Here is a 27,343-nt window from a genome sequence, read left to right as displayed (position 1 = left end):
CCAGACCCCTGGAGAGAGTAGCAGTCATCACCTTCCACTAGATAATAGTAACATGGATGTGGTGCTTATGATGTGTCAAGCACTGGTTTAAGAGCTTTGCATGTGTTAATACTTGACCTTGTGAGCTAATTCAGGAACTATGTACAGTGGGCCAAATTTGGCTGCTGCCTGTTTTTTACAGCCTGTGAGCTAAGAATGTTGTTTATAGTTTCTAAGAGTTGAAAAATAAAATCAAAAGAAGAAGAATATTTCTTGACAAATATGTGAGATTCAGCAAAAGACCCATCTGATAAAGGACTGTTACCCACATATACAAAGAACTCTTACAATTAACAAGAAGGAAATAAACAACATGATCGAAAAATGGGCCAAGGACCTTAACGGAAACATCACCCAAGATAGATAGCAAATAAAGCTCTGAGAAGATGCTCCACATCAGAGGCTGTCAGAGAAATGCAAATGAAAACAACAACGAGATACCACTACATACACGTTAGAATGGCCAAAATCCAGAACACTGACAAACGCCAAATGCCGACAAAGATGTGGATCAAGAGAACTCTCCTACTTTGCTGGTGGGAATGCACAGTGGTGTAGTCACTTTGGAAGACAGTTTGGGTATTTCTTACAAAACTAACCATACTCTTACCATAAGATCCAGCAACTGTACTCCTTGGTATTTACTCAAAGGAGCTGAAAACCTATGTCCACACAAAAATCTACACAAAGATGTTTAGAGTAGCTTTATGATTAATTTGCCAAAACTTGGAAGCAACCGAGATGTTCTTCAGAAGGTGGATGGATACGTAAACCATGGAAGAACCAGACAATGGAATATTATTTGGCACTTATGAAAATGAGCTATCAAGCCATGAAAAGACATGGAGGAACTCTAAATGCATAGCACTAAGAAGCCAGTCTGAAAAGCTACAGATTGTATGATTCCAACTACATGACTTTATGGAAAAGGCAAAACTATGGACACAGTAAGATCAGCCATCGCAGATTGTGGGGGATGAATAGGTAGAACACAGAGGATTTTTAGGGCAGTAAAGATACTCTGTATGATATTATAATGATAGGTATATGTCATACATTTGTCCAAACCCATAGAATGTACAACACCAAGAGTGAACAGTAAGGTAAGTTATGGACTCTGAATGATTATGATATGTTACTGTAGGTTCATCCTTGGTAAGAAACAAACAAACAAACAAACAAGACCAAAATGAAAGCACATTGTTCTGGTGAGTGGTGAAGATAATGGAGAAGGCTCTATATGTGTGAAGGGTGGAGGTATTTGGGAAATCTCTGTACCTTCCTCTCAATTTTGTTGTAAACATGACACTGCCCACATAAATAAATAAATAAATAGCCTTGGGGCGCCTGGCTGGCTCAGTCAGGGGAGCATATGACTCTTGATCATGGGGTGGTGAGTTCAAGCCCCACCTTTGTGTAGAGATTACTTAAAAATAAAATCTTTAGGGGCGCCTGGGTGGCGCAGTCGGTTGGGCGTCCGACTTCAGCCAGGTCACGATCTCGCGGTCCGTGAGTTCGAGCCCCGCGTCAGGGTCTGGGCTGATGGCTCAGAGCCTGGAGCCTGTTTCCGATTCTGTGTCTCCCTCTCTCTCTGCCCCTCCCCCGTTCATGCTCTGTCTCTCTCTGTCGCAAAAATAAATAAACGTTGAAAAAAAAATTTTTTTTAAAAATAAAATCTTTAAAAAAAGAAAGTCATATATATATGTATATATACATATGGAAAGTATATATATATATGGAAAGTATATATATATGGAAAGTATATATATACATATATATGGAAAGTGTATATATATATGTATATACATATGGAAAGTATATATGTAGATATATATATATATATAAAGTCTTATAAAAAATTATATAAGATTCAAATTACAGGGTTCTTAAAGTTTTTCCGGGAGAGGGCCACACCCATTAATTTACATACTGCCTGTTGTTTTTATGCTACAATGATGGAACTGAGCAGTTGGGACTGAGACTGAGTGGCCCACAAAGCTTAAAGGATTTAGTATGTGGCTCTTAGAAAAAGTTAGCTGGCCCTGAGCTAGGTGTTATTACTGTGCCCATTTTACAGAGGTGAGATGGAAGTACCAGGAAGTAAGTGGTTTGTTTAGTAACATATCAAATATGTGTCCAAGTCAGGATTTGAACTCAGAGTCTGGCTTCAGAGTCTTGGCTCTTCTGTGGTACCGCAGTACGGTGACAATAGGACTTGGCAGTACAGAACTCCTCACTTGAGGTTTATTTCTTTTTGACAGAGATAGAGTGTGAGCATGAGCTGGGGAGGGTCAGAGAGACAGGGAGGCGCAGAATGTGAAGCAAGCTCCAGGCTCCGAGCTGTCAACACAGAGCCCGATGCAGGGCTCGAACTCACGAACCGTGAGATCGTGACCTGGGCTGAAGTCGGACGCTTAACCGACTGAGCCACCCTGGCGCCCCAGAACTCCTCATTTAAAAAACAGACCGATAGAAGCAACTCCCCACAATGCAGCTTTTTTTTTTTTTTATTATACTTTGCAGTCCGTTCATCCTTTATTTTTTGTACTTAGATCCCCTGGAAGCAATTACTGAATGAAATGGAGAGCGGTTTGCACTCCTTAGGGTAGGTATATATTCCCTTCAAGATTTCCAAGGATGAACGTTTGTAATTCTCCTTTTATTCTGCAGGATTCTTGCCATACAAGGAAGCAGCCCTGAGGTGCAGGATCCTGAAGGCCGGGAATATAGGTGGGTAACTGTTTTCGTGCCACACAAGAACACGTGACGAAGGAGGACATGTCAAGGACAGAAGGGCCATCTCTGGGTTTGCTGTAATTGAAGTTTTAGTGTCTATGTAGAACAGTTAGGAACTTTACAAAATAAAAAAATTAAAAAACAAAACAAAACAAAACAGAATTTGATCCAACAGTCTGGCCCAGAATTGGCCAAGCTTCATTCAATTTATCCATTTCAGAAGATGAAAGGCTGCGTTGTCTGCCAGGATTTAGCGTCCAGTCCCAGGGAATCATTGTGTTTCTAATCTGATGTTTGGGTCATGACGCCATCCCCTCTGCCTGCCGGTCAAGATCAGTTCATTTTTCTGTTATGTTGTTAAAAGGCCCTGGCCATGGAATGGTTTCAAAGAAGCATTTGGCTCCATAGGGAACCCAGCTAACAGGTCTTTCGTTTTATTTTATTCCTTTTGGGATTTAGAGGGGCGTTCATTCCTAGTAGAAGAGGGCTATAATAATTTCCATTTTATTAAAAACAGCCACACCAAAAAAAAAAAAATTAAGAGTATAGAATGTTCTAGATCTTGATTGGAGTGATGGTTCTATGAATAGATGCATTTGTCAAAGCTTATCCAATGGTATACTTAAGGTCTGAGCATTTTTACTTCCATTTAAAGGACCTTAGAGGGGGAAAAGTATGGAAGCCAGATATTTTTTTAAGAGTAAGAACAGTTAATTATAGCACCTTTCTGAGGCTGGGTAAACCCAGAATTACTCTCTAGTAATCACTTCTAATTCTTTAGATTTCTTGAATCCCAGATCAAGGTATCTCCTTGCGGGAGGCTTAAATTCATTCCCTCTAATTTGTGTTCTGCATTCCTTTCAAAGCAGTCATTCTAAGGCCACATAAGGATAACTGATATTTATCCCTATAAATAGTCAGTGTCAGAAAGGGAATCTTTATCTTTGAGTCTCTTTATTATGCCACACTGGATTTACAATTAAATAAAGGTGGAAAATTTACCTGGGAGAGCGGGCAGTGAATGCACTTAGTGCCTTTTTCCTGTAGCTTGTAAGGAAAGTGAAGTGTGGAGATAAGAAATATGACTTTAAAATAAAAAATCTTTGGTTGCAATCGTTCATCATGCCTCCGATACAGATTTCCAGTCTTAGATATAAATATTTCAGGATCAAGATGCTTTCATCTTTCTCTGCCTTGCAAGAAGGGAAGATTGGAAACAATCTTCCTTAAAGTAAGCAGCTTTAATCATTGTTTCTAAATCAACTGAACTGTGTTGGAAAAAAAGAAGATGTAAGAATCCTATAATCCCTGGTTTAGTGGTAATGAAATTGTCCAGGCCGAGAAGGGAACAGATGGATTTTGATTAATTTCTACTAAGACCAGCAAGTATCAACCTCAATATTCTTTATAAACTTGTCAGGGTAAATGTTTTATAGTCATAAGAGGATGAAGAAAAAAAGACGTAAAATAAACATGATTTATAACTGGGTTATGAATAGGTAAGGGAGATACATTTAAAAACACTATCCTCATGAACCTGTCAAAATTCAGATTCACTGAATCAGGACGTTTATTTTTTCAGAGACCTTTCAGATTTAATTTCTTAAAAGATGAAAGGATTTGTTTTTGTTGTTGTTGTCAAGAGAGGACCCATTGCCCTAAGTATCCGGTGAAGTGGGCCTTCACCTATCACGGCCTTAACAGTAAGAATACAAACAAGATTCACAGAGCTGAGAAGCTGTACCTCAGATTCGACATTTATGATTCCAGGATGATAATTGGAAACAAAGATGAACTTTACTGAGACATAATTTGGAATGAACTTAGACAATTCAGTTGCCACAGTTCATTAGTTTTATGGTTGATATTCAGGATGCTGAGGGGCAGATTTTCAGCTTCCTCTGTCCTTTTAGGGACCTCCCCCCTCCTCCAGCCAGTCAACGAATAGACTGGGAAGGGGAATCAGAGGGATCCAGGGGCTTAGAGATTTAAATCTGCCATTACCTTGAAATGAGAACTGAAGATTCAAAAAAGGCAAAGACAGAATCTGAAGTGCATTGTGAATCTGGTCTGCATTGTGTAGGGTGTGAGGCGTGAAACTCCAAAAGAAAATCAATCACTGTTTGTTTTCCATTTAAAAATACTTCTGCTGCCTAGCTTGTCTTTTTCCCAGGATGGCTTCACATTGTCCACTTCCTTCCGCCTGGTCTCCGAGATGCTCACAGACCGAGAGCTGGCTGAGCAAGTAAAATCCTGAATATAACCTTCAAGATCATCAATACTTAACAGATTGCCAATTAAAGGCGGTATTCATCCTCAAAACACGCTCGGTTCTCATTTAAAAACAAAACAAAAAATGCTAAGTTGCTTTCCAATCCTGGAAGCAAAACTGTGATCTGAGAATATATACAAAAGGTTCCCTCTTTCCCAGCTATGAAGTGATCTACTTACGTAGGGGAAAGTGAGTGTTATTAACGAAGTATGTGATTGTCGTGCCATCAGCCCCTGGAGTGTGGCGAGTAGTAAATGAATTGGGCATGAATTTAACACTAGATACTCCATTTTTCTTCCTTTATTATCTTGTCATCATAGCTGTGACTTGGAAACAGGATCTGCTTTAAGGGCAAGGATGCCGACGCCGGGTCCACCGTAATGGAAACGGGCTGTTTGGGAAATCTGACCTGAGGATCATGATCTTAACTTGATAGTACCCCACCTTTCTAGAAGTTTCTATGTTTTGTCTGTTAGGTATGCAGGTAGAAGGGACAGCATCTGTCATAGTACTGGCAGAAAACAAGCAGGGCTGACTTCTCCATTTTGAGTAGCAAGTACAATGCCTAGGGCCCATGACACTTTTAGGAGCCCGTGAAAATGTTCTACTTTCTTTTATTTTTTTTTTTTAATTTTTTTTTTCAACATTTATTTATTTTTGGGACAGAGAGAGACAGAGCATGAACGGGGGAGGGGCAGAGAGAGAGGGAGACACAGAATCGGAGACAGGCTCCAGGCTCTGAGCCATCAGCCCAGAGCCCGACGCGGGGCTCGAACTCACGGATCGCGAGATCGTGACCTGGCTGAAGTCGGACGCTTAACCGACTGCGCCACCCAGGCGCCCCTTTTTTTTTTTTTTAAATTTTTTTTTTATTATTTTTTTATTTTTTATTTTTTATTTTTTTTTCTACTTTCTTTTAAAATCAGAAGAAAGGGGCACCTGGGTGGCTCAGTCAGTTGAGCGTCTGACTCTTGATTTCTGCTCAGGTCATGATCCCAGGGCCTTGGGGTCAAGCCCCGAATTGGGCTCCACGCTGAGCGTGGAGCCTGCTTAGGATTCTCTCTCTCCCTCTCCCTTTCCCTCTGCTTCTCCCCTGCTGGTGCATGTGTGTGCATGTGCTCTCTCTCTCCACAAATAAATAAATAAATAAATAAGTAAATAAGTAAATAAATAAAATCAGAAGAGAAAAAGTAGATATGATGCAACCTGGATTACATTCATCTTTTTACCAACACAGTCATAAAATATTATTTTAAATAGTTTTTCATAGAGGAAAGTGTTCATGAAAATAGCAATGCCAAGGGCCCGCAAAAGTCCTCATGTGGACCTACAGACCAATGACAAATTCAAAGATTTCAACTGAAGATAATGAAACAAAGGGGGCTCTGTGCAAAGGTGCTGTTTGGGGTCAGAAAACCTACCAGACGAAGCACCCAAGGACTAACAACTGTGGGAATTACCACTCCCTTTGGGCCTGAATTCACAAAGGCAGGTGACCAGTGGCCAAACCCACCCAGAAGCCGGGGTAGGGGGGAGAAGTTCAGAGGGTCATTCCATGTAGGTGAGCTTGTAGGGCGCAGAGCAGCAGACAAGAGCAGAAAATGATTTGGGGACGGGAGATGGGGTTGTCAACAAAGAGTAACCGCTACTAGGACTCCTATTCCAACCCCTCCTGCCTCTAGACTTTTTAAATGAGTGTAACTCATTTAAAACTCATCCTACACTCTTTGTGTAGGATTAATAGGATCTCTGCATGAGTTAAAAAAGGAGGAACTTATTTTCTGCTTCAAAAGAAAACACACAGATTTGAAAGGATAGTACCCTATCGAGTGGCAAGTGACCCAACCTTTCCTGCTCTTTTGCTTTATTTTGGAAGCATTTGTCTTTTAGGTCTTATGTTTTCCACCCCTTCACAATCAGGGCTCAACCTCCTGTTCTGTCCCACTGAGGAGACAGTTGAGAGAAGTGGTCAAGAAAAGTCTTTTGAAACTGCCTGGCCTGCGGGCATATCAAACACCTATACCACCTCCCTGTGCCTCAGTTTCTTGATCTGTAAAAGTAGGATAGTAGTAATATGTACCTGGTGCTTATTGTGAGACAAGCACTATTCTAAGTACGTTATGTATATTGGTTAATTTTACCACACACAGAAAACCAAAGATTAAAACATGAAGGGAGACCAATTTGCGATGGTATTATTTGGCTATCTGCATGCAGCTGTGCTTGAAGGTCAATTGCCACTCAAGATTTCATATATGTGAATCAATAAATGTTTCCCAAATTTTTGGAGGGGTTCTAAGCCAGTCAAATTGAAATTCCATCCCTTGCAACCAGGATAGCTCCAATAAAGTTAAGGCTCTATAGATACACATATATGTATACACACCTATATATATTGTATATATTTATATATACATAAACATATCTTCATTAGCTCAATCAATCAAGAGGAAAATGATAGAATACATAGATAATGTCTCTAAACCTTGGGGAATGCTACTCTAGAAAGTCTCCCGTTAAGAGAAGTAATGAAAATGACCTCAAATTTGTTCAGTACTAATTAGTGCTGGGAGATTGTGTGTATTTGATTTGAAATAGTCCTCACCACCACCCTATGAGAGCACTACTCATTATGCCCATTTTATAGAGGAGGATATGAAGCACCAGAGAGCTGGAATACCTTTCCCGAAGTCAATTAGCTGATGAGTTGATGGAGCTGGAATTCAAACCCAAAGCCCATCCTCTTTTTTTAATAATAGGCTCCCTTCCCCTGTTGCACTCAGGATGCAGGGATGGGTGGACCATGGGTTTGAGCTGGTGTGGTTTTTGCCATCTTCTTTGGTTCCATCAGAGAAGGCTGGGGTAACCACAAGAACAAGATAAAGGATGATGGGGTCAGAACTGTGGCGATGCAAACAGTTCATAATAATAAATGAACTGGATGCATCAGCTTTGAAAAGGCAACCGTCTCTCCCGCAGAGTAACTGAATGGACAGAGGCTCTCCTCTACCTGTTGCCACACACTGTGTGCATTAATAGCAAAGCTTTCCGCGTTTACTTCTGCAGCAAACCAATAGAGCAACTGTCTTATTGTGTTATGTGCTTTGGCAACAACAGAAGAGTCTGAAGTGGCACCCGCTGGCCCAGATCCAGAAGTGAATGCCTTCCTAATGATTCCTATCTGTTAACAAGATTCCTGCCCTATTGAAACAAAGGCAGGTCTAACCCATGAGTGAAGGTGGGCGGATGGTAGGAGAATATTTCCTGGGCTGAGAGCTACAGCCCCTCACTTCTCCCAGAGGGGGCATGGGGAAGGGGTGGGGAGCTGGTGAGCCTTGAGGCTCACTCTGGTAGGCTGAAGGACCTGACCTTTAGCATGTCCTTCAGATCAGGAATGAAGAATGGAGGAACATCCTTAGACTTTTTCAAGCCCAAGATTCCTAACTCTTGGGGCTAGCATCAAATAATTGTCAAGCTGTCTCTGGCCCTCCTGATACTCAACTCCTTTCTCCTTCTTGTTTGCTTCCAGAGCTTTAATATAGCACTTACTGTATTTTTTCTCCAATACCTTTTCCTTTTTTTGTATAAAAAATTCATTTCCCTCTCTGTACTATAAAGTCGTTATATTCTAGAACCCTGGAAAAAAGAAAATACTCATAATTCCACACCCAAAGAGAATCATTCTAAACCTTTGTACTCTCTTCGTTTATTTTATTTTATTTTTATTTTTAATATAATTTGTTGTCAAGTTAGCCAACATACAGTGTATACAGTGTTATTATTTTATTTTTAAAGAAGATTTTAAGTAACCTCTACACCCAACATGGGCCTTGAGATGTGTGCTCTACTGACTGAGCCAGCCAGGTACCCCTCTTCTTTTATTTTAAAAGATATTTTATTTTCTGGTTAAAAGATTGTGACTCCAAAGGGCAGCAATCTCTTTATATTTTAAGTGGCTAGCACATAGTTTGGGAAATGTTTGCTCAATCTACGTGGTTGAGGTGAGCACAGATTCAGGGTTGATTTTATCTTGCTTAAAAAAATATATATTTTTAATTAGTTATATCAGAGTTGCCTGGAAACTTCATCAGTCAAGTTAGACCAAGGAGAAAAGATGCTTCTCTTAGTAACTAAAGCCCCCGCACCTCAGGCTCTTCATTCTTTTCTTCTGACTCCTTTCTGTCTCTGCCTGTTTTGTTTTGTTTCGTTTTGTTTTCTAAGCCTTATTGAGATATAATTCACTTGCCATAAAATTAACCTCTTTAGAGCGCACAGTTCAGTGGTTTTAGTATGTTGACAGTGTTGTGTGGTCAGCACCACTACCTAATATTAGAACATTTTATTCCCCCCCTAAAGTAACCCTACACCCGTTCAGCAGTCAAGCCCTGGTCCCCCTTTCCCAGCTCCTGGCTATTAGTCTACTTTCTCTCTTTATGGATTTGCCTGTTCTGGACATTTTAGGTAAGTGTAATCATACAATATGAAGTCTTTTGTGACTGGATTCTTTCATTTAAAAAAAATTTTTTTTTAACATTTATTTATTTTTGAGAGACAGAGACAGAGCATGAGCAGGGGAGGGGGAGAGAGAGAGAGAGAGAGAGAGAGAGAGAGAGAGAGAGAGAGAGAGAATCTGAAGCAGGCTCCAGGCTCTGAGCTGTTTGTTAGCACAGAGCCTGATGTGGGGCTCGAACTCACGAACTGCGACACCATGACCTGAGCCGAAGTTGGATGCTCAACCGATTGAGCCATCCAGGCACCCCATGGATTCTTTCATTTAATAATGAAATGAAGCTTAATGTTCACAAGGTTTATCCATATTGTAGCTTGTACTTCTTTTTATTGTTTCTTTGCCTGTGTTTTCCTGTCTATGGCTTCTTCACATTCTGTGAGAGGTTTTAATGGTATGTTTGTTCAAGTGGCTCCTGCCACTTGATATTTGCCTCCTTTACCCAAGCAGTGTTACATCTAACATATCCCTTTGCTTGGGGCCCCAAGGATCAAGTAACAAGTATCTCAGAATTTGCCAGATTCTAAGAAACTGTGTATTTCAGTTTTATGTGATGTACATTTACACAGTTGGATGTTCAACTATTAGAAAGCAAGTATGTTTGGAGGTAATAATCTTATACACAGAGAAAGACATGCACATACATAACAGTTCCAAAGACTAGGTAGACAATCAGGAAAAGTAAAGTAACATTTCTAGATGAATCTGTCAAATACTTTATTAAAAACCTGCCAACTTGCAAAGGAATTTTAATTAACTGGAGGAGGGATTGGAACCAACTGGGTTCTAGGAAATGGAAAAGTTATATGATCTTCTAAACTGTGCTCAGTTTTTGAGTAATATTAGGACCGGGAGAAATTGGCTCAAGGTTTATCTGGAGCTTTGAAGTCTGCCCTCAAATCAGTGAATGTCAGTTACCTCAACGTATGCTGCCAGGAAGATCACTTATTATTAATGGATCGTGAAATGGATCGCTGGGATGTTCGGGTAATTCTTTGTTATGAGCTCTGTCTCTAAGTACAATGGAGTTGTTTTCCTAATCAGAGGTCTAGGATATTTCTGTATCTAATCAACTCATCGCTTTTTTCCTCTGCATATTATTAAGGCATTCATTAGCTTTCAGTAGCACTGCAGAAGTTGGCTTGGGTTTAAAATTGTGCCCATGGTAGAGGGAATGTTTCCACAAACCACTTAAAACATTATTAAGCGTTACTCCTTTCCCCCTCAGAATTTATTTAATCTCATTAAACCTAAAAAATGGCTAAGCAGCGGGTAGCATTTTCATTTTTTCTTGGTGAATCAAAACATGAAAAAGAATGCAAACATTAAGAGGTAATGAACATTGGATGCAATCTCTATTCTAACTTTTCAGACTTAAAGCAATATAAAATACTTAGATGTCGTTATCTAAAATACTTATGACGGGGTTGTTTTTCCTCGATAAGAAATTAATTGGTAATAAATCTGTGTTAGAGTGTAACCGGAAGTAAAAGCAGACTGTACCGACTTAATTTGGCTTTAGGGATAAGATGGCAGCAGATGTTGGAATTAGCATTTTAAAATATTATCCCTCTAAGTCAGCATTTGGAGAGGAGATTGGTTGTGGAATTTTGCATGGAAAGTGGTAGATTCACTCATCCGAGGTCTCATGGCCTTGGATTATGTTTGGGGATCTCTGGAATGTACACAAATGCACTTGGAGACAGGACTCATAACCAAGAGTTGTCCTAACATCTTAGTGCCCACAAATTTGCACATCACCCATGAGCATGGGACATACTCATCTTCTCTGAATTATTTCAATCTTGGCAGCACATATGGTACCAGTGTGAGCACGATTAGCCAAAAGCCCAGGTGACTCAGGGGAGATGGGTTTTAGTCTTCTGGTGCAACATAATTGTGTTGCCATGGGCAAGTCATTTAACTTCTGGGATCACTTGTTTTCTTCTCAGTAAAAAGGGACAATTTGTAGCTGCCCTGCATACTTGACAAAGTGGAAAGCTCTGTGGGGGAGTAAGAAACACTAGAGAAATAGAAGGTATATTTTAAAATCAGCAAACTATGGCTTAAACCAATGAAAGTGTAAATGTTATAGAAACAACCCCCAAATATCAGTTTTCTCTAAGAACATTCCTTAGGAATTCATCCTAAGAAAACAGTCAAAGGAATATATAATGTTCATCAGAGCATTACTAGTAATGGCGAAATATTGGGAGTAACCTGAATGTCCAGCAATAGGGGATTGGCTAATTAAATTATGTTATGGCTATATTAAGGAATACCGTACCTTCATGAAAATCCACAACATGTTGTGAAGTAAAAAAATGGCAGGTTACAAAAGTGTGTAACCTATGGTTATGTGGCCCCAATCTTTGGCTTTGTGAAAATAAAGTACATATATAGGAAAAATGTGTGCAGATAAAACATTAACAATGATTATTTCTGAGTGGGTAGAGTATAGATGATTTTTTGGGGGGTGATTTTTGTGTTCTTAAAGTTTGCTATATAAAGAACATATAACTTTTCATTAGAAAGAGATATTTGTGTAATCTCTCTTTCTCTTTCCCTCTTTCCCTCTTCCCATCTTGATTCTCAGCCTGGGCATTTTCTCTCCACCTTCCCTTCTTCACCCTCCATCCCAGTGAATATTTGGCAATATCTGAAGTTATTTTTGGCTGTCATGACTTAGGGGTACTCTTGACATCTAGTAGGTACAGGCCAGCGATCCTGTTAAACATCCTGCGATGCCCAGGGCGGTCCCTGGCCAAAATGATTATCTGGCGAAAATGTCAATAGCACCAAGGTTGAGAAGCCCTGTGCACATCCATCCTAGGTCAGACTTCTGTTGTTGATCTCACATGACCCAGGAGAGCTGTCCATGGTGGTCTCTGTAGATAATGCTCACTGGCCTCATACTTTCTTCTTTTCATCAGATCTTCTCTTCCATCCAGCTTATGGAATCTTGCCTTGTCTGAAAGCTAGAGGAGAGGCTGTTTTACCCAATCTATTGTTTGAGATATGCTGTGGCTTTTTGATATTCAAAACCTTGGCTTCTGGGGCTCAGAAACCCTTTCAAAACTATTATCTCCAGCATGGGTTTCAGCGGCCTATTTTGAAACTCATAAGCCATGGCTGTGTGTCTTTGTTCTCCGAGTTTTGCTTTGGTACATTTTTCCCTAGGGTTGTAAGCATGCTGTCTAGCTGCTTGAATTTGTTGCGGGTGAGGATGGAAAGTAGGGTCATGGACTAAAAGGAAGTACAAGGGAATATTTAAAAAATCATCTCAGCACATGTATTTACTCCTTAAAATTTATGTCAGTGTGTGCTAATGTTACAGAATAAAGTGCTGACATGATGAATCATACGTTACTTTTTATTTGTTGCTCTTAAAAATCTTATTAAAATGTTAGAATGTTCTGAATTCACCAGGGGCAGAATCAACTCAGTGTGGAACCTTGTTTATCATGACTGGGTGGAGGTGTCGCCTTGGGGGTTGCCATATTCAACCTGACACCCACTTTTTGATATGCTCTGTCTCATTTTCTTCAGCCTGGCTCTATATGCCTGTGCTAATTTGCAAGATTTATTTATAAATTCATGTGTAAAAGGGAGATTCTCTTGAAGTTTTCAGGCTGGATAAAATGGGAGTATATGCAGCATACGCATGGGAGGAAAATCACCAAGTCCTACAAAACAATTTGAAGTTTGTTTCATGTTGTGGCACCTAGAAGCATGATCACTGTCATCTCCACAAATTCTGCCCCAACCTCCCTTTTGCTGAGAGAGTACATAATGTGTGGAGTCTTGCTGAGAGTGAGCACTGATAAATGAGGAATATCACCACTCTTCCCTACCTGTGATCCTTCACTTGGCAGCCTCACGCCCTTCTACGACTTTAGGGAATGCCTCTAGGAGTCTAAGTAGATAGATGATTTCCAAATCTATGCAGCCAGTACAGCTCTTTCTATGCTACTCAAGGTTCTGAGGCCTCTTGCAGTAGGGGGAAAGTGTATTCTTGACTTAGAGACTTTCTAGCTTGAAACATCACATTAAGAAAGATCAGATAAGTTCTCTGAACCTCAATATTTCATCTGTAAAGTGGAGAGAGTGAAGACCATCTAATGAAGACTCCCAGTAAACTGAGCCAGCAAGTCCCTGAACCTCTCTTTCAGAGGTGATATGGTCTCAGCGTCAATGTTTGTCTCTTCTTTGATCTCCAGTTATGTAGGTTGGCTTCTTTACAACTTCAGTTGCACATTACCCATAAGTATTTGTCATGTAATTTAGTTCAGCTGCCCCAAATCAATGGCTCAGTTTCTTGAGCTTCCATTTTCAAGTTCCAGGGAGGAAAGTGTGATTGGTTCATGCCATTTTTCCAGCCAGACCACGCAAGTCAGAAATAGTGGATGGATGGACAGTTTTAGGTTCCGGAGCCTAAACTAATCTAATTAGCTATTGTTGTATGGGTTGGTCAATCAGGGCATTGTATGTGGCACACTCCTGGCATGGACATTAGTTATTGTCCAACACTCGTTCTTTTGGAGGAATGTAACTGTGTGATTATAGTGTGACTGCTATTCACCTCTTATACCCAGTGTGGGCATGAGGAGGTGCTTGTAAAACAAGCTGGCCTATATTTCTTTAATTTGAAGTGAGAGGAGAATTCTTTGTGCATCTAAGGTCATATGGCTGGAAGGAGATGGCTTGGAGTTTTTGAAGATTATCTTTCCTGCCTCTTGGAAGAAACCTCCTCTTAGTAAGAGAGAATGAGTCCAATGCAAACAAAAGAACACAGCCAAGAGACGGAGAAGAAACACATTCATGCCCTCCCTTGAATACCAGTATCTAGTTACATTTCTAGAGCATCTCAGTTATGCAAGCAGTAGCCTCTTTTTGCCTATTTGTTTGTGTTGAGTTTCTGTCACTGGCAATCAAGGATTCTGCCTAGGATGCTTTCTCAGACAGGGGTGTTTGGCAGTGAGGCAAATGTTTAGTACTGCAACTTGTTTGAAATCCATGGGATTTGAGGTCCACTGATAGATTTGGCCTCCCTGGTGGGTAAGTCCCTGATCAAGAGTATTCCAAATGTCAGATGTCCAAGTGAAGCCTCTTAAATCCTACTTTAACATTTATGACCTTTGACTAAATAACGTCATTTCAAGGTAGAGGTGAAATGTTCAAGTCCAAAAATAAAAGTCGAATGGCAGGTGGTTTTTGTTGCCGGTATTAAAATAGAGCAGATGGAAAGAAAGTTGGAATAAAACCCCATACTTATTTTTCTGCTTTCTCCAAAACTTTCCACTATAAGTCTAGGAGAGTAAATAGCACAGTTATAGACCGGAAACGTGGTTACTATTTCCACCCTAAGTTTGCCATAATATCCACTTGCATGATACAAGCTCAGCTTCCTCAGAAGCCAAGTTCCAAAGATACTTGATGACTTTTGTCTCTTGACCATCATCCTCATCTAGATTGAGTCTTTTCAGAGCAAGCTGAGTTGGTGAACAGGGAAGGAAGGGATTCTTAGTACATGTAATCACTCTCTGTGATGTGGGATGGCTGTCCCAAAGAATACAGAGTTAGAAAGGCCCGGCTAGGCCCATGGTGGGATACAAATGTGACTACAAACCCTGTTTTCCCTCAGAATAGTATTCTTATTAGCCTATCACTGGTCAAGCATTTCTGCATTTCTGTCAACAGAGTCTCTCCTACTTTTAAAAATTTCAACGGGACTCCATGTTTGTTGGAGGAAGAAAGTATAAACTGAATGAGGATTCTATCTAGGTCGTCATGCTATGTTTTTGTTAAGTTCTGAGGGATTATGAATGTCTTTTACAACTGAATCTCAAGTGCCTATTACTATGTCTAGCATATACAAACAAAATTAAACAATTTTTTTTTGTTTACATGAAAATGTGTTTAGTCTAAGTCTAGTAAGCTCTGATACAAATTGAATTACATCTGGGGCGCCTGGGTGGCTCAGTCAGTTAAGCGTCCATCTTCAGCTCAGGTCGTGATCTCGCAGTCCGTGAGTTCGAGCCCCGCGTCGGGCTCTGTGCTGACAGCTCGGAGCCTGGAGCCTGCTTCGGATTCTCTGTCTCCCTCTCTCTCTGCCCCTCCCCACCCCTCGCTTTCTCTCTCTGTCTTTCAAAAATAAACATTCAAAAAAATAAAAAAAAAATTGAATTACGTCTCACATTTCAAGCTTTAAAATTTTGTCACTCTTGGGGCGCCTGGGTGGCGCAGTCGGTTGAGCGTCCGACTTCAGCCAGGTCACGATCTCGCGGTCCGTGAGTTCGAGCCCCGCGTCGGGCTCTGGGCTGATGGCTTGGAGCCTGGAGCCTGTTTCCGATTCTGTGTCTCCCTCTCTCTCTGCCCCTCCCCCGTTCATGCTCTGTCTCTCTCTGTCCCAGAAATAGATAAAAACGTTGAAAAAAAAAATTAAAATTTTGTCACTCTTGATTGATTTAGAAGAATGTTAGTTTAAAAAACTAACTAATGTGGTAAAATACATATAAAGTTTACCACCTAACCATTTGTAGGGGTACGGTTCCATGGTGTTAAGTACATTTGTGTTGTTCCATAACCATCACCATTATCCATCTCTGGAAACCCTTCTCATCTAGCAAAACTGAAACTCTATGCCCATTAAACACTAAACTGCCCATTTTCCCCTGTCTCCATCCTTTGCAACTATCATTCTACCCTCTCTGTACAAATTTGACTAATGTAGATGCCCCATATAAGAGGAATTATACAGTAGATGTCTTTTTTTTCACTGGCTTGGTCCAGTTAGCGTGTCTTCGATGTTCATCCTTCTTCTAGCATGTATCAGAATATCCTTCTTTTTAAAGGCCAGATAATATGATACTGTATGTGCAGAGCACATTGTGTTTATCCATTCAAGGACACTTGAGTTGTTCCTATCTTTTGGCTGTGTGTCTCATACTGCTGTGAACGTGGATGTGCAAATTTGACAAACAAAAATGTTAAATGACTTCATGAAAGAATCAATGAAAACATAAATTAATGAATGACAGTAGCGGTCTTCTGTGTACCCGCGGGCAATATAGCCACATTGGGAGATGGTGGGTGGAAGGGATGGGAAAAAGAGAGTACCAGAGGAGTATTATTTCTTTGATGATTCTTTCTGAGGCTGGTCCTGCTTGGAACTGGCTCATACTGCTCCATGCAACAGCTCTTGTGTGATCTCTAAAAATGCCCTCCCACTGTGGTTCCATAAATCCTTCTTATGCTAATTTTCCCCGAAGTGCTCTTCTTTTCCAGGGCATAAATTATTGAAGCATTTGTGGTCAGTGAATGGAAGGAGAGTGAAACCCACCTGAGCCTTCCAAAGCGAATGGCCAGACACCTTGTCTGGGTTCCAGAAGTTTAAAGCAAGCCTGACCAAGCCATCCCAGGCAGGAAGTCATTTAACAGCTAAAACAGCCGCCCACTTCCTAAGCGAGGTGGGGGAATCCAGGATCCAACGAGAGATACCTCACATCTTGTCACCATTGCAAATTTCCCGGGCTTTTTCCCTGGCCAAGACTGTAGGGAAGCTACTAGAATAGAAAGTGATTCACAAAGATCAGCTGAAGCCATTTTTAGATGTTCACTCTCAGGCAGGAGGACCTATTAGTATCTGTGTAAAGAGGGCCAGAGCTGGCGTAGCGCGTCGTGTAGGGCATTTGGTTTGGCACGGGTGTCTGGTCTTTAGTATCCGAGTGAGGGGAGGGGCCCCCCTTTGTGGTGGAGAGTGTCCGCGTATGAGGCATGGATGTCTGACAAGACAGGCTGAGCTTAAGGAGCTTGACTCCCGTTTCCTCAGAGGATGCTGAAAAACAGGCCGAAAACAAAATATATATCAGTCATTTCATTTATCAAAATTCTTGCAGTTCCCGGTTTGAAGTGAAGGAAAGCAAAGCAAATATCTGCGTAGAAGAGTGAACTTGAAAGCTAGAGGGCTGGGGTTAAAAAAAAAAAAGTTAGAAAACAGTGCTTTGAAAATTTCAAAGGCAAATGCAAAGGAAAACACACATGCTTTTTGCTTTGGGCTGGCCCATCCTGGCATAAGCCTCAGAGTGAAAGAGACCGGCTCAGGGTCTAAGTCGGCTGTCCAATAGTGGTCTTAACTCTGGGTGCATTATTTAGTCTTTTTTGAGCCTCAGTTTGCCCATCTGTGAAATGGATGTTATAAATAAGAGAACCTATCTCATAGGGTGGTGAGGATAACAATCCATGTGAAGTCTGCCGGATTAACGTTAATTGGCGTTCTTACTATTCTCCCAAGTAAAGATGACGTTCAAAATACATGAGCATTGCAAAATTTTAAAACTGAAGCTTCACTTGATAATATGAGGATTTTGTAAGTGGGCCTAAGAGAGTTGGAATGTTCCTTCTCAGGCACAGTTATCAGCCTATTGCTTAAAGCACCAGGGTGTGTCCAACAGATGCTACAGGTAAGGAAAATAAACAGTGTCTCAGTCATGTGCTATCACCATCCACAAACACAGAACCACGTCAAAGGGTGTTTTGTGAGGCTGCTCATGCGTGTAAAACTGCATGGGTACAACCTTCACAGGTTCTTAAGAAGATAAAGAGTTTGACCCTATTTTTATGAGACAGGCATTAATTGATTTTGTACTACCTCACAGGAGGCACGATGGGTGGTGAAGAGCGAAAGGAAGAGTGTTATGGAATGCATGGCAGAGATATTTCTTTTCCAAGAGGGATTGTTCTCTTTGCCTAGAGCAGTTTCTGCCAGCTCTTTGCTTGGATGGCTTTCTGCCACTGAGGTCTTAGCTTATATGTCCCCACCTCGTGGGGACCTTCCTTGGGCAGCCAATCTAAATTAAACCCATCCTCCATTCTTTTAATCCTCTAGTCTTCTTTTAAGCCCTTACTCGGTTCTGAAATTACCTTGTTCATATATTTGATGATTTGCTCACTGTCCAACTCTTCCTGTAACAAGACACACAGGTCACAAGAAAGCAGGGCCTACATTTGCCTTGTCATCATATCGCAGAACCTGGTGCACAGCAGGCATTCAATAAATAGATGATGTAAAAACAATCGAATAATTGGGGCTCATTTGGCATTTTGTTTTTATTTTTTTTGTTATATATATATATATATATATATATTTAATTTTAGAAAGAGAGCATGCGAGAGGAGGACATGGGGGAGGGAGGGAGGGAGGGAGAGAGAGAGAGAGAGAGAGAGAAAGAGAGAGAGAGAGAGAGAGAGAGAGAGAATATTAAGCAGGCTCCACGCTTAGCGCAGAGCCCAACACTGGGCTCAATTCCATGACCCTGGGATCATGACCTGATCTGAAATCAAGAGTTGGACCCTCAAACAACTGAGCCACCCAGGTGCCCCTGGCTTTTTGTTTTTAAACATAATTTGCCTTTTCTTCTGATTTGGTTAGTAAATCTCAATTGATCAGACCATTTTGGGTTCTTGCCAAAAGACATTGGAAAATGGAAGATGGTACCTAACTGTACCATCTTGCCTAAGAATCATACTTTTATTCATTTGGTAGGGCTGCTCTAGCAAAGCACTACAAATTAGAGGGCCAAAAGAACAGAAATTTTTTATCGCTCAGTCCTGGAGGCTAGACGTCTGAAATTAAGAAGCTGGTAGGGTTGGTTCCTTCTGAGGGCTGAGAGAGAGAGAGAGAGAGAGAGAGAGAGAGAGAGAGAGAGAGAGAGTCTGTTCTATGCCTCTTTCCTCTTCGCGTGGTTTGTCTGCAATCTTTGGCATTCCTAGCCTTGTAGATGCATGACCCCGATCTCCGCCTTCATCTTCACGTGACATTCTCCTTGTGTCTCTGTCTTCAGATTTTTTGTTTTTATAAGGATGCTAGTCACATTGGTTTGGGGTCTACCCTAATGACCTCTGTAAAGACTGTCTTCAAATAAGGTCACATTCCAACATCCTAGGGGTTAGGATATCAACATATGAATTTGAGGGACACAATTAAACCCCTAACAGTGTTGAACACCCAAGATGGGAGAATATGGTATTAGGTAGAGCCACACAATTGCTTACATTCCCCCCTCCCTGCCTGCCCCCCCGAAGGACAGGTAAACTTCAGTCTAGGGAAACTTGGAGATCTGAAAAACAGAGAGCTTAAGTGAACACTCAGATGCAAAGCATAACCATGCTTGACATAAAGTGCTAAATCAATAAATATTTGGTGAATGAATGCATGTGGAGTTCTTCTAAATGACCTGCTCCCTCAGCCCTTCCAAGTCTTTGTTCCAAAGTTCAGGTGACAACTAGCTTGACCACTCCATTCAATACCCCCACCTAGCACTCTTCTCCCTTTCTACACTTAATTTCTCTCTGTAACATACCTTCTACTCATCTGTACTTATCATTTGTTGCCTGCTTCCCTTCACTAGAAGGTAAACTCCATAGGAGGAGTTTTTACTGTCTTATTTCTGCAGATACCAGCACCTGTTTACAGTGCCTGATACATAGTTGACCCTCAGTTGCTTTCAGTGAATGAATGAATGAATGGTCTCAGGAGAGAGGTATGGCATCTCCTGGCATGTACTTACAGGTTTTCCTTGCATCTGCCCTCATTCTCCCTAGCATCTTAGCACAAAGGCACACTTCAGAGATGAAGCCCCTGTCTCTGATGCTTGAATTCCCTCTAAGACTGGTGACTACTTTGTAACATGATGGCCCAGAGCCCCGATTTTGATAAGAACAAAGTGTTGAAAGTGTTAAATGATACGCAAAATAATATGGTATGGGGTACATGTGTGCAAAGAACAGAGGTAGGGGGAAGGGAGGCAGGAAGGCTTCCATACATTGGCTCAAGCAGTAGGCTCAGAGAAGGGCAAATACACTTGGAAGTGCAGGATGGGGGTAGAGGCAGGGATAGCGCATTATTTCATATCAGTGCAGAGTAAGGCAAACCAATGACAGTGAACAGGATAGTGGTAGAGAGCAATGCCTCTCAAACTTTTGCATAAACTAACCACCTGGGGATCTTGTTAAAATGAAGTTTCTGATTCCAGTGTGGGGTCTCAGAGTCTGCATTTCTAACAAAGTCTCTGGGGATGCCTCTTCTGGATTACACTTCGAATATTAAAGAACGTGGACTCTGCAACCAGACTCCTTGGCTTCAGATTACACAGTTACCACTGATTAGCCGTAATCTTGAGCAAGTTATTTAACCTGTTGGCGCCTCAGTTTTCTTGCCTACAAAATGGAGATCCAATGAGGTATTCTCTGTAAAACGAATACTATTGACATGTGACAGATGGTTAGCGTTACTTCAGTCGGGGAAGGTTCAGCACGGAGTGCGAGTCAAAGAAGTCTTAGTCGTACTTTCGTAATTTTTAAAATAAAGTATTCCGTTATTGACATGTGCGCGGATTTTCCTCCTCTCCCACGCAAGCAAGTTACATAAGCCGGATTAGTGATGTCTGCGCTACGCTCTGGGCCGCCAAGGAAGCCTGTCTGCGAAGTGTTTCGGGTCTTCGGACGCAGATACCGTGCGTGGGGATTGCTTTGCATTGGGAGCCGAACCCTAAATTCCTCTCCCTCATGCAGGGCTCACGCGGCTCCAGGTATTCGGAAAGAATACCCTTCCCCGGCACCCGCGGAGCAGTGGCCACAGCGAGGCGCTCAGGAGAGGCGCTGCGAGGCGAGCGGAGGCGAGTCGGGGGCGGTACGGGGCCGGGGCGGGACGAGGGCCGGCCCACGTGGACCACCGGGCCGGGCGGGGGAAGGGGCGGCCGCCGGCCCGGCCAATCAGCGCGGCCCGCGATGGGCCGGCCCCTCCCGGCCCGCGCGCCTGCCGGCTCCGCCCTGCACTGCTCTCTGCGCGCGGCCCGGACGGGGCGCACGGAGCCGGCGTGCGGCTGCTGCCGGACCCCAGGAGGGGAGTCGCGCCCGCGCTTCTACGGTCGCTGCTTTTCTGCGGCAGTTTCGGACTTGCCTTCGGAGAGACGTGGGAACTTTCACGGACAGCCTGCGGAGGTGCTGGGCCACTCCCTGGGCGCCCGCGGGGAAGTGGCGCGGTGAGCGTCCTCCGGCTTCTGTGCGGAGATCCGTGCCTCGTCCTGGGCCCGGCCGCCGGACTTGGCTGCGGCTCTAGTCAAGTAAGAAGGTTTGGGAGCTGAAAGGACAGGGCGGGAAGGTGGGGTTGGGGTGGCTCTGGATCCAGTGCTCAGTCTCTGCCTCGTGGGTAGCAGCTGCCTCTCGGGCTGATACCGGCTTGACTCGGCTCCGGGCAGCACCTCGTCGCCCCCCGCCCCCAACCCCCATGCTCTTGAGTGCGGGAGAGACCTCCTGTGCGGTGCTTGCCGTGCACCTCGAAGTTGGAAGCCGCGCTCCTGAGTGAGGGGATGCATGGCTGGGGCTGGGCAGCTGCATCTTGCAACTTCAGGGTTCGTGTTTGCCACTCAGAGATCCCCGGGGAGCTCCTTGGGTGCGGGAAAGGCCACTTACGGATCGGTATGAAGAGGGCGAGGGCGAGGGCGAGGGCGAACTCGTGGTGAGCAGTTGTTTTGGAGAAGCCGGCCTTGGGGTTCAACCCTTGGGTCTGAGCCGGGATCCTTATAGGAGCCAACGGGAGAGAGCAGGTTAGCCTACACCTGAAATCTTGGCTGTGAGGCTTTTGCTGGAAGGACTCAGCGTGCACCTGGCACGCGTCTTCCGGCTGAAGCGCTAAGCTTCCCGCCCATGTGGAAGCACTAAAAGCGGGTCTGGAAGTTCCGTCCCTTCCCGCCTTAGGCACCTCGGATTAGCCACCAGGGCAGAGTGTCTGCATTGCTTCCCCGCTTTTTAAAAAAAAATTTTTTTTTTCAACGTTTATTTATTTTTGGGACAGAGAGAGACAGAGCATGAACGGGCGAGGGGCAGAGAGAGAGGGAGACACAGAATAGGAAACAGGCTCCAGGCTCTGAGCCATCAGCCCAGAGCCCGACGCGGGGCTCGAACTCACAGACCGCGAGATCGTGACCTGGCTGAAGTCGGACGCTTAACCGACTGCGCCACACAGGCGCCCCTTCCCCGCTTTTTTAAACGTTGTCTTGCATCATTTGCCCTGTCAATCCGCTCCTGGAAGGGAGAGCATATTTAACCCTAAACTCATGGCTTGGGAAGGATGAGAAGTGAAAAGCCGGATATCCCACATCTATTGGCAGCTGAAGCTAGACACGGTGCCACTGGATTTTCTCCTGAATCAGTATTTTCTCCTGAATCAGTTTTGTTTAACGTCTGGGGTTCCACGGATGCCGGTGACAGCCTTAGGCAAGTCATGAGGCAACTCGCAGCAAGATGTACCCGTACAGATTCGTGGACTCACTGAGACCTACTCAAGTGCCCAAACTCCCCCCTTCCCCTGCCCCCAACCAGGATTTAAGGACTCCCCTTGGTGAAGCATCTGCATCCCTGTACTCTTTTCCCCTTTAACTTTTCTATGGCCGTCCCTCCAAGACTAGCAAGGTTGATGTGATGTGACAGGCAATCCCGGTGTGTGGGGATCGGTGTGTTCAAAGCCTTGGTCGGCTTCTTTGGTATGGGGATTATCCACACCAACCTGAAAATTAAACCTGCACACCCAGACACCCACACTTGCCCAATCACAATATAATCAGTGTTTTACACTTGGTCATTCTTGAACAGATGTATGACTTAAAAAATTCAACAGCTCCCTGTGGGCTTTACAGTGAGAGGCATTTCTGCTAAGTTTGTAGTCATAAATCAGTGTGCAAGCCTAACACTTCCTTTGGATTGGTAATACAGATCTTAATAAGGCAGCAAGAGACAGTTTTCAGAATCATCATGACTAATAATGACTTATGTCCTCCCAAACTGACCGCGTGAGGAGGCATTGCTCATTTGTGCAAAAAGCTTTCTTCATATATGTGGACATTACTTGATCAATATTCTCATAAAGCTGTGTTTCAAGGTTTCCTCCCTCAGTTCTGTCTCATTGTTCTGCTTTGCGTGACTTTTCTCTCTTCCCTCTGTGGCATCTTAACTACCCTTTGACGCTTTAAAATTTACTATAAGGTTTTAAGTCACGATTTGACTTGGCCAGTTTTCCCTGTTAAAGAAAGTTGCTGTTCCCAGAAAAGCAATACCTGCTTGTTCACTTATTTTTGAATGACTTTAATTTTTTAAAACTTCTCTCTCTCTCTCTCTCTCTCACACACACACAACTTATAAATGTTTTCACTTAATTACTGAATATTTTTCATTGGAAGCAACATTTTCATATTTCTAGTGCTAGAATGTTCTAGGTCACTTGAATTTCAATATTTATTTTTTGCTTTTTTTAGAGATGTGTATTGTTTGATGACCTAGTTCCATTTAATCTAAAAAAAAAAGTCTTTGTCCCCCCACCTCCTTTTCAGTGTCACGTAACCTTTCTCTAATAGCTGCTTTTATCTGCACCTCCGTTTATTGTTACACTTAATATAATACTTTGTTATGTAAATGTTGTGTTGATGCATATGATATTAAAACTGCATTTGCTGGGGATTAACCCATGGGGATGACATCATCACTAGCCAATCCTCTATCTGATTTGAACGTGCATTGACAAGAGTCACATTATCATATTGAGCAAGCGTTTGTACATCGCCTGTGATGAATAAGAGAAAGAGGGACGTCATTTTGGCTCTTCCTAACTCTCAATTAGCTGCCCAGTTGGAGAGTTTTGGGGATTTCTATACTAAGAAGCTTAGCTTAATAAAATTAAGACTGCAGTTTATAGATCTCTTTACAATTTGCAGAGAAGTATGTTTTTCCCCCCTTCTGCCTTTTTCCTCTTTGGGAGTTTTCACCCTATATTTTGGCTCTAATTTCTGTACAGTAATGGAGAGACATCATGGTAACTGGCCTAGCCTACTGAGACTTTTTTTTTTTTCTCCTCAAGATAGATGGAACATCTATCCAACATCTAGATGATGGACTTATTTGTATATGTGTGTGCATTTCATCCGGTGTTGGATAAATACATCTGCTAAGATTAGCAAAATGACTTCAAGTCCTGAAGCCAATCCTGGATGACTGGGAGATCATACAGCGTGCTTTATCCTAATTTGTTCCTTCTGCCTTTTTCTTCTTTGGGAGTTTTCACCCTATATTTTGGCTCTAATTTCTGTACAGTAATGGAGAGACATCATGGTAACTGGCCTAGCCTACTGAGACTTTTTTTTTTCTCCTCAAGATAGATGGAACATCTATCCAACATCTAGATGATGGACTTATTTATATACGTGTGTGCATTTCATCCGGTGTTGGATAAATACATCTGCTAAGATTAGCAAAATGACTTCAAGTCCTGAAGCCAATCCTGGATGACTGGGAGATCATACAGCGTGCTTTATCCTAATTTGTTAGGGAGATACAGGATTGAGGGTGAGGGACAGGCAGTAGGGAAAGGATGTCCACAAAGGGATTGGTGAAGTGATCTTGGCCACATTAATCACTTCATAAATACTTGTTTTGAAAACATTACTAGAAAAAGCTCACTTCCTTCCTTGAAGTCCTTGCTTACAGACATAGGCTTGAATTACACTTTGTAATTAACTTTGGCTTTCCATCTTTCTGATAGCTATTAGAAAAAGAAGTAACTCTTCCTGCTTTAGAGTTACTATTCAAACTAAATCCCATTTCTTCCATAAAGTCAGTTAAAAGGGCTCTTGTGCTTTTTTTTTTTTTTTTTTTTTTTTTACTTTTAAACATAAATTTAATTGCACCATCTGGTTTAAAGAAAGACCCAAAAGCTCACAGAATTTTAAATCTGGAGAATACTTCAAGAGGTTAGTGTTCTAAAAGATCAAGGCTAGAAGGTGTTATGACTTCAGTCTACTACGGTGTAAAAAGAACTAGGGTCCTAACTTCTGGCCCAGTGTCCTTTCCTGACTTTTCCAATAAAGGCCTGCAGGGTGGTGTGGGGATGGTGGAAGGACCCCTCATTCCTGCTGTGTCTGCAGAGCCCAATCATGTCCCCTTCTTTTGCTTTCAAGGATCAGTTTGTTAGAATGTTATGCTGGTTGAGCCCAGCTCAAGAATTTGACAGCTGCAAGCTTGGGCCACTTTCAAGTAGCTGTCATGGTATCTGCGGTTACAAAAGAGACATTTAAGGGGAGGTGGCAGTGGAAGAAGATGGGGTAGCGTGACTCAATTTGGACCTATTTGAGCACATAATAAGACACAGATGTTAAAATGACGACGAGGCATGATACAAGGCTTGAAAACTCAGAATATTAATTTATTGAGGGATAGTCTCCTCTTTCATAGTTTGTGCTTTTTAGTTGCTGTAAAACCAAACTGGTTATTTGGAATAAAACTCTGTTTTCTGGCATGGTTGTGAGTAATGATAATGGTGTTCTGCATTTGTGGAACACTTAATGTGTGTCAGGTGTAGAATGTTGATGGTAATGAAACATCCTGGTTAATAAATGGCTTTCTCTATATGGATGAACTACTGATTTTCAAAGAGTCATGAATCTAAAACCGTGTTGAATATTTTTTTTGTCACTCTTTTTAATTCAAAAGGTGTCAGGATCTTACAAGTAGCAAGCAAGTCATTAGCATGAGCATAAATAATTTTAATTCAAAAGTATGGTGGTGTCAGATATTAGGGAGTTCTTGTTAATAAAATGTTAATGAAATGGCAAATAAAAATATGCTGTGTTTAGGAAGATAGATAGTAAAGATGTGGCTAATTTGTCTCCTTTCATAAGATTGTAGTATTGCTCATGCAGAAGAATAAAATATCTCCTTTAGAAAGACACTCTAGTATTTTTCTTTTTTTTTTTTTTTTTAACATTTATTTATTTTTGAGAGACAGAGAGAGGCAGAGCATGAGCAGGGGAGGGAGAGAGAGAGAGGGAGACACAGAATCTGAAGCAGGCTCCAGGCTCTGAGCTGTTTGTTAGCACAGAGCCTGATGTGGGGCTTGAACCCACGAACCGCAAGACCATGACCTGAGCTGAAGTTGGATGCTCAACTGACTGAGCCACCCACGTGCTCCATAGTATTTCTTATAAAATAGAAAAAAAACGTAGGCCTTTACAAATATTTATTTTTATTTTTTATTTTTTGAAGTCTATTTATTTATTTAGAGAGAGAGCAAGCAGGGGAGGGGCAGAGGGAGGAGAGACAGAACCCCAAGCAGGCTCTGCACTGACAGTACAGAGCTGGACACAAGGCTTCAGCCCACGAACCGTGAGATCATGACCAGAGCTAAGATCAGAAGTCAGATACTTAATCAAGTGAGCCACCCAGGCGCCCCCTAGGCTTTTTCTTCTTTTTTAATAAAAATATGGCATTGCAGAAAACAGTAGTCTATTTTGATTTTTTTTAGTTCTGTAAGTTCATTTCAAATTAGAAAGCAATTGAACATTTCTATAGCATTTTACTTGTCTTAACTAAAGGTGGAACTGTCCAAAGCCAGTTATTATTAGTTTTTTAAATGACAATTGCACCTGCTTGAATTCTGTTTCATATTTATGCCACATGTCCCAAAGTATTCTCTGAAAATTCACAGTTTTATTTCTTTTGCTTAATGAATCATGAAAACATCGATGAGACTTTGGTATATCGTGGGCACTTCCCTGTGCATCACTGGTCCTAAAACTGAGACTTTAGGCACAGAGTCTAAAATAATCCAAGAAATTTTCCAGGAAGGAAGAAACTTAAAGACCATCTAGGGCAGTGGTTCTCAACTGGGGGCAATTCTGCTCCATCAGGGACATTTGCCAGGGTCTGGAGACATTTTTGGTTACTACAACCAAATTAGATAGGTC

At 42.1% G+C, this 27,343-nt stretch overlaps 1 protein-coding gene across 4 annotated transcripts in view; it reads left to right on the top strand.

Moving 5' to 3' along the window:
* TAFA4 (TAFA chemokine like family member 4) overlaps positions 1-27,343 on the top strand; it is a 208,423-nt gene that overhangs the window by 11,218 nt on the left and 169,862 nt on the right. For 2 of the 4 annotated variants that reach the window (XM_045051848.1, XM_045051849.1), the window contains exon 2: positions 2,710-2,769. The gene's annotated coding sequence lies outside the window, so the exon portion shown is untranslated. Of the gene's footprint in view, positions 1-2,709; positions 2,770-21,544; positions 21,677-27,343 lie in introns of those variants that run through there. The other 2 variants (XM_019824220.3, XM_019824228.3) reach the window with 1 other exon arrangement.

The sequence above is a fragment of the Felis catus genome, chromosome A2, assembly GCF_018350175.1.
Source record: "Felis catus isolate Fca126 chromosome A2, F.catus_Fca126_mat1.0, whole genome shotgun sequence".
Lineage (NCBI taxonomy): Eukaryota > Metazoa > Chordata > Mammalia > Carnivora > Felidae > Felis > Felis catus.
The sequence above is the reverse complement of the archived record's forward strand: the minus strand, read 5'-3'. Positions and strand labels throughout refer to the sequence as shown.